Source organism: Dioscorea cayenensis, unplaced genomic scaffold (assembly GCF_009730915.1).
Source record: "Dioscorea cayenensis subsp. rotundata cultivar TDr96_F1 unplaced genomic scaffold, TDr96_F1_v2_PseudoChromosome.rev07_lg8_w22 25.fasta BLBR01002220.1, whole genome shotgun sequence".
NCBI lineage: Eukaryota > Viridiplantae > Streptophyta > Magnoliopsida > Dioscoreales > Dioscoreaceae > Dioscorea > Dioscorea cayenensis.
The window spans coordinates 4,545-12,880 of record NW_024088611.1 but is presented as its reverse complement, the minus strand read 5'-3'; the positions used below and the strand labels follow the sequence as shown (position 1 = coordinate 12,880).

At 40.4% G+C, this 8,336-nt stretch overlaps 1 non-coding gene across 1 annotated transcript; it reads left to right on the top strand.

The window, feature by feature from the left end:
- Positions 1-1,490: 1,490 nt before the first annotated feature.
- On the top strand, positions 1,491-1,597 carry LOC120257597. Its single transcript, XR_005535736.1, has one exon. It is a non-coding gene; the product is annotated as a small nucleolar RNA R71 (small nucleolar RNA).
- The last annotated feature ends 6,739 nt before the right edge of the window (positions 1,598-8,336 follow it).

Genomic DNA, 8,336 nt, shown 5'->3' with positions numbered 1-8,336 from the left:
CAATGAAACGAATACATCCTAGGGTTCACAAATACCCAAGTACCCACTAGGGGGTTTAGCTCTCTATGGAGCTAATTACAATCAATAAAATCAAATGTAAAAGCAAAAAATCCATAGAAAACCCCCTCGATAGTTGTGGTGATGGTCTTGTGGAGACACCTCTACTCATCCAACGGTCCCTTTGTCCAGCCTATGATACACCTAGCCAGCTCGGTGTCGACGAAAGCTCTCCAACTAACCATCTTCCAAACAGAAAGCGATGTTAGAGCCATAGAACCACTCCAAATCCCTAGCCAATACCTCACCAAATCCTAGCCACAGTCCTCTCTCAAGTTGGTGAAAAGATGGATAAAAGAATTCTGAAATTGGGGCTGAAATCGGACTTAAATAGTGTTGGAATCAGGAATCCACTCCCCATGTGGGACGCCCCTTGTGCATTTTTGTATGAGCGTGTGACATACTTAGCATTTGGGGCCAATGTCTTAGCAAAAAGTAATATTGATGTGGAGTTGCTTGAACAAACTTAGGAACTTCTGTACTCTGCTCATCCCCTTGGTCATTCTTCAATCTAGAGGGATAAGGGATCCTTGGCTTGAAAAGGTGGAGGTGTCACCTCCTTCTCTTTGTTTGTTCCCCACTTCAACCTCTATAACCTCCGAAAGCGTGTTCATTTAACTTCTCACTCGGAAGCCTCACCAGTCGACCCTCACGACCACTTCTCAAAGTGATCGCCTTCACATGCTCTCTAAGGTTGGTCTTGGTATTGCTTAGCAAACTTCCATGTGGCCTTTCCGATAAGAACTTCGTAATCTGCCCCACTTGATTTTCAAGATTATGTAAGGATGCGCTATGGTTGAGAAGTGTAGCCTTAACTGATTCAAACCTTGTATTTAACGATTGCACAAACCTAGTTAAGGTCTTTTCCAAATCTGTCATTCGGGTCTCCAAACCTGAAACTTTGTTTCCACATTTGGGCCTTATTGTTGGAAACCGGGTGGCCCCATGGCCCTTTGTGGACCTTGGTTGCTCCATGAGAAATTGGGATGATTCTTCCAACCCGTATTGTAGGTGTTGTTGTATGGGTTCCCTTGAGTTCTCATCCTATTACCTACAAAATCGACGTTCTCAACCGAAGATGCATCACCAATAGATATCAGGCAATCGGAGAGAGCATGTCCTCCACCACACCCAAAGGTAAGTAATCATGACCGCTACTTTTGTTCGAAGTTAGAAGATCTAACTTCTTACTCGATGATTCCACTTGAGCCGCCAAATGAGTCATTGTATCTATCTCATGGAGACCCAGCCACCTTTTTCTTCTCCCCGGCATTCTATTGGTAGTCATGTTTAACCTATTTCTTCAATTAATTGAAGAGCCTCACTCGGGGATCTTGCTACCTAAGGTACCTCCTCGCTACCACATCTAAGAGTTGCCTTTGTACTCGGATTCGCACTCATTGTAAAAGGTCTGAACAATCATCCACTCTGGGAATCCGTGTTGCGGGCATTTTCTTAGGAGCTCCTTGACCCTTTCCCACATCTCAAAGAGAGACTCCAATTCCAATTGTTCAAAGGATGAGATCTCATTTCTAAGCTTTGCAGATTTTCTGGGAGGGAAATAATGGCCAAGAAAAGCTTCTACCATCTCCTCCCATGTGGTAATTGATGCTCTAGGTAATGAGTGTAGCCACTGCTTCGCTCTCCCTTTCAAGGAAAATGGGAAGGCCCTCAACTTGATGGCATCATCCTTTACCCCATTTATCTTCAGCATATCACACACCCCGAGAAAGTTCTCTATATGATTGTTTGGATCCTCATTGGCCAAACCATTAAACTGCACGGATTGTTGCAACATATGGATGAATGCCGTCTTTAGCTCGAAGTTTTGAGCTATAATCGGGGCATGCACAATGGTCGATTGTGTCCCCAATACTGAAGGTCTCGCATAATCGGATAATGTCGCCTGCTGCTCATTCTGTTCTGCCATGTTTTCAGATTCTTCTACTTCCAAATCATCTAGATTGGACTATTCTTGCACAGGTTCTTTCCCTTTTATTCTAAGTGTATGTTCAAGCTCAGGATCTCCTTCAATCAAGATGGAGGGATTTCCTGGGTCATAACCTGGAGCCGCACTAAAAAGAATGGAAACCAAAAATCGAACGATGATAGAATAAGAAAAATATGAAATAGAATGAATAAATAAATAGCTAAGAAAAACAAAGTGCAAAGTATCTCTAAACGCCTACTCCCTCAAAGAACGGCGCCAAAAAACTTGACACGTCCGAATATGCGGTACACCACAAGTGCACAGCTTGTTGAAGTAATAATCCCGTATGAGTTGTTATCAGATTCTATAGAGAGTAGGGAATAAAGACACTTAAATTATTTCTTAACTAATATGGAAGATGAATAGTGATATATGTGACAAGATTCAATTCTCAAGAGTAAAAGCAACAAGAAAGAGAAAGCACAAGTAAAGGAGAAGGTAAGGGAATCGATAAATATGGGGTACCTGTGTATTGTTCGCTCTAGGACAATCAAGCTTCAAGTGCAAGAAACCTCTATTATGCTTCCTAATTAATGCAATAGTGAGTCATGGAAACCCTTAATTGCATACTCCCAAATCTAAGGTCAACCATGCCTAACTCTATACTTGTCCCTGAGGAGAAATCGAACAATCTCAACACCTCACACTCGGATAGAATTGCAATGAGCTTTTAGGGACTCAAAATGATAAACTCCTATTTCTATGTATAGACTCTAACCCTTTGGTCCAGGGAAAGATCCCTAGCCACATTAAGCCCTAGATGCTAAAATCACTTCAACACTTCACTCCGTTGTACTCATAACTAAGCCCCATCGGAAGGTCATCCGTTAGCCCATTAACTCTACTATAACCACAAAAGAACTCTTGAATGTGAAAGTAGGATAGATCATACTCGAAGGGAAAGGGAAGCTCAGCTACCTCGACTCACCCTCTCAACCCTCTCCAATCTAGCTTTGTCTAACTCTCATGATGTGTCACTCACTCACAAGAGTTACCAAGAAGAACTCTCAACCCCTAGTGTCACTCTAGGGGAGTATTCATACAATGAAGCATACAAGATTGGAACTCATAATAAAACATCAATTAATTGAAAGCATAATAAAGAGATTCAATGAAACGAATACATCCTATGGTTCACAAATACCCTAAGTACCCACTAGGGGTTTAGCCTCCATGGAGCTAGATACAATCAATGAAATTGAATGTAAAACAAAGCATCCATAGAAAACCCCTCGTTAGTCATGGTGATGGTCTTGTGGAGAGTCCTCACTGTCAGTAAGGGTCCCTTTGTCCAGCTCTCTAGGATACACCCTCACCTGGATTAGTGCCGACGAAAGCTCTCCCACTCAACTGCCTTCCAAATGGCGCTGCTGCATGCCGCAGCCGTAGAACCTCTCCAAAGCCCTAGCCAATACCTCTCAAAACCCACCGCAGCCCTCTCAAGTTGGGGAAAAGATGGAGAAAAAGAATGCTAAAACCGGGCTGAAATCGGCTTTTAAAGGGCTGGAATCGAATCCACACTACCCTTGTGCCCTCTAAATGGTTATAATAACTTGAATACGAGGAGGTTAGCACATATTCCCCGCATCTCGAACCCGACACTGTGTCTTTGCATTTTAACCTTAGCAAGATTTCCTCCAAATTGGTGCATTTACAACCCCCATTGGCTTCTTTCTTTCATATTCGGCCCTCACAACCCTACCTCGCATAAAAAGTAATATAACTACACACATATTAGCTTTAAAACCACAGTAAGTAATGTCTCAACACAAGGAAAGAACACTTCGTATTCTTATCCCACAATTACTTATCAGCCCTCTATGGGGCAAGTTATAAAACAATAGAGTGAATAGCAATGTAAACTATAGATAAAACCCCTTGAATTCATGATGATGGCCATGATGGATCGCTCAATGTCTTGAAGAATCCTTCTCTCAAGCTAGGTTGCAAGGGCCCCTCAATGATATGACAGAAAATATCAATCAAAGTTGGTGAAGAATGGCCCCCTAATATCACCAAAGACCTCCTCTAAACTCCCTAGCCACCTTGCCCTCTAAGTGCTAGCAAAAGCCTCCAAAGAATAGGGCAAAATGGCCTATTTATAGTCAAGAAATGCGGTCATCATAGTGCCTCACGCGCCCGTGTCGATTTCTCATGTACCGAAGATGACCCGCATGAATTTCCACACGGTCGCTGGAATTTCCACGCGTCGCTTGAACACGAATTCGATATAATACTACTATAGTAAAATGCTACAATATTTTGCTACAGTATTTAGCTATGGTACTCTTCACAACCGCGGTCCAAACACTCTTCTATTGAGGCCACATGGCCGGGCACACGTCCATGTGGTAGGCTATAAGACTTTTATTCATCGACACATCCTTGAAAGGTCTTGCAATCTTCACAAAGACAAGAAACATGAAGATGTGGACTGCGCTTTTTATACCATTCCAACTAGTAAATTGGCTTGAATCTCCTTTGAGGTTGGCACACGTCCATATGTATTTGAGCACAACTTGTGTCTTCACATCAATCCAATACTTCATGAAAAAGCGATAAAAATCTGAGAAAAGTAATGCTCAATGTATACCAGGATTATCTTATACACAAGCACTTATCAAACTCCCCCACACTTAAGCTTTTGCTTATCCTCAAGCAAAATTAAAAACATTAAAGCATCTAAGAAGAAAGATTGAAAGTGCTTAGCCTTAGGTTCACCAAAAGCATGCAAAGGAAGCATTCTACAAGTAAGGAGAAATTTCAACACCGAATAAGAAAAATACATAGTCTAGCTAAAAACTTGAATCAAAAAGGACAACAACCCGATATCGTGTAAGTGTGCGTAAACTTACTCAAGTCAACCCAATGTATACTCCTCAAAGCTCTAATTAAGAGGTATTTATTTATGTTCAAAAAGAAAAGACAAGGTAGTAGCTCCACACATCCTCTACGGTAGCCCTTTTTATGAAGTGGTCAGCTAAGGTGGCTTTCACAATTTCAAGGTGGTAGCTTTTTCTACCGTGCAGTAGCTTTTCACTCATCCCATAAGATATCTCTTTCACTCATTAGGGCATAACTAGTATCCGACTTATGAGAGTAGCTTCATAATTCATAGGTGGTGAGCTCTTTCCACACCCAATGCACAACAAAAACAACTATTTTTCAAAGAAATTAAAACAGAAAACAAACTAAAAGCAATCCCTTTTAACGTCGAATTTGAGTTTCCACAAGGCTTAATGAGTGAATAGTGCAACAAGTGTCAATCGGGCAAACATTCCTAAAAATTCAAGTAAAACTAGAGCATGAGAATATTGAATGTCAAAAATTCTCCTAAACTTAAGAATACGACCATTGCAATTAAGGTGAACTCAACACTAGCTACATTAGCATGAACAATGCAGCATAAGTATATAACATGTGAATGTGAACTCCCTCCCCAATCCCACACACACACACACACACACACACTCTTAATATTAACATTACCCTCAATGTACGCATGCAAGCACAATAAAGAAGTATAACAATCAAAAACCATGTGGAGATGTGCAAATTGAAATAGTACTCCTTGAACTCTTAATGGTACATTTGATGGAGCTATATCCATTGAGAGTTAAGTTCCAATGGGTTGTGGAGCACACACGGCCATGTGAATATTGCATCGACCATGCTAATGACTATTCCTCAAATTCCATACTCACAAGACCATCTGCATGTATACACAAGGTTCAATGAAGCTCGACAAAAACAAATTAAACTCGAGTCTATAAAGATATGAAAATAAAATACAACATGAAAACAACTGAAAAGCAATAATATAAACTTTGAAGGAAGATCCTTTCTGAGTAATACAAGTCCAAAATAAATGAAGAAATAAAATATGAAAAACATAAAAACAAGTAAAGTAAGGACGTCTCAAGCGTCAATGTCGACTGCTGCTCTTGGTGGTGATGGTGGTGCTGGTGATGCCGGAGGATTGGATGAAGCTCTAGGTCTCATGACAAAAGGAGAAGTCGGACCTCGCTTGAGAATCTGCTATAAGATATCGAGACACGTCATCACCTCTATGTAGTTCGCAGCCTATGTCACACCCCGTCCCGCGAGTCCCACACATGACATACCGCCACGACAACCCAGGGGAGGTCAAACACCTACCTCAACCCTAGATCAACTTAAGGCTAACCTATTCCCTGTACAAAACCACTATAACAATTAGAAATAGTTTAAGAGTACACCATACACAATTATTCCTACACATGCTCATCCATTTAATACAAGATATGAGTCATAGATAATCATGACATGGAGTTCATAATGACAATAATAATAATAACAACTCAAAGTAGAAGGTATTCTTCTCATACACATTATGATCTAACTGTTATAACGAAATATCTCAATAGTATGATCTGACTATCATAACAAAGTATCTCAATTAAAGAAAGATGTAATAGGGTTCGACAACACATAGTGGATCCTTGATAATACATGCCAAGGAATAAGCAACATACACAACTCAAAATGATAAGAGAGACACAAATCTTGCGAAGCACTTCACGTCTCCACCCTTACACTATGCCATCACCTGGGAGGAAGATAGAGGGGGTGAGTAACTTGGTTACTCAGTAAGGGGTTGAACATGGGATTATAGCTCAAGCATGATCAATTGAAAGTAAGATGCTGTAAACCTGTTTCTATTCTGAATAAGAACAAAAATAATCTAAAGAACAAATATAACATAAGATTATAGGCTTTCTCAATCAAATGCAAAATGAAATCCCTTGGAAATTATCGAGAAATCCATACAATTATGGAATCCAGTTTCACACATTCTTTTCAATAGCTTCAAATGTCAAAAGGCTTAGAGATAAATAAATCAAAAAATCAGTAGTATCCAAATTAGCCTTGAAAACCCTCCATCACTAACTGATAAGTGCTTTATCTGTTTATAATATAAAGTATTCTTTTTCTTATGATGAGCATTAATTTTCTCAGATTTTATCGCTAATGCATGTGTATTTGTGTTCTTTTGTGCATGTGGAGTTGTGGAGACAAATATAGAAGAAAGAAGACAAAGTAGATTGCGAGTGCACTTAGTTGATGAAATCTTAGAGTGAACAAACTTGAAGACTCAAATTATGCTCAATGACATGTGAGTGTGTGCCAACCTTTGTGGTGTTCAAGGAAATATGCAAATTAGAGAGGCACAAAGGTAGTCACACTCATGTGTTCCGACTTGTACAAAACTAGGAACATTATCGTCAAATGTGCTTTTATTTAAAAATTCAAAGCAATCTACAACATAGACATGTGCCTGTTTATGTTGTCTCAATGAAAAGTTTGGATTCGGGAGTATTTTGGCAGAGTATTGTAGGAGAGTACTGTAGAAACTCATTGTAGCAGTTACTGTTCACAGGGCGCAGAAAATTATTTCCTAGAGATTCACATGGGCGTGTGGAAATTCCACACGGCTATGTGGATGCTTGATTCCAGCCCTATTTAAGTCATGATTTCAGCCCAATTTTAAAATCCTCTTTTCCATATTTTGTCTATCTTTTCTCCACCTCTAGAGGGGCTCGCGGCTAGGGTTTGGAGAGGCTTTGGCTATGTTTTAGGAGGGGTTTACGGCCTTTGACATTGTGTTTCCTTCGGAAGAGAGTTATTGGGGGAGCTTTCGTCAGCACCGATCCAGCGAGGTGTGCCGTAGGCTTGACGAGGGGACCTTTGGAGAAGACGCGGCCACTCCACAAGACCATCGAGACGAAGACCAAGGGTGTTTTATTTATGGATTGCATATTTTTATTTTCAATTTCATTATTGATTATATTTTGCGCCACGGAGAGCTAAACCCCTAGGGAGTACTTGGACTTGTAAACCCTAGGATGATGTTGTTTTTCTTTGACCTTTTATTATGCTTCCTTTAATTGATTTTTTAATTGAGTTTCAATGTTAAATGCTTATCGAGTTGATATTTCCTTAGAGTAACACTAGGGTTAAGAATACATTTTGGTAATTCTTGTCGATGAGTGACACACTGTGCGGGTTAGACCATACTAGATTGGAGAAGGTTGAGAGGGTGAGTCGAGAGGTAGCAAAGCGCCCCCTTTCTCCTCCACCGTTATTTATCCTACCTTCACATTCCAAGAGTTCTTTGTGGTTACAATTGAGTGAAGTGCTAAGAGACAAAATCTGCTGGGGCTTAGTTGTGCAAGCAACAAAGTGAAGCGTTGAAGTAATCCTTAGTATCTGGGGCTTAGTTCTGACTAGGGTTCTTACACCTAGACCA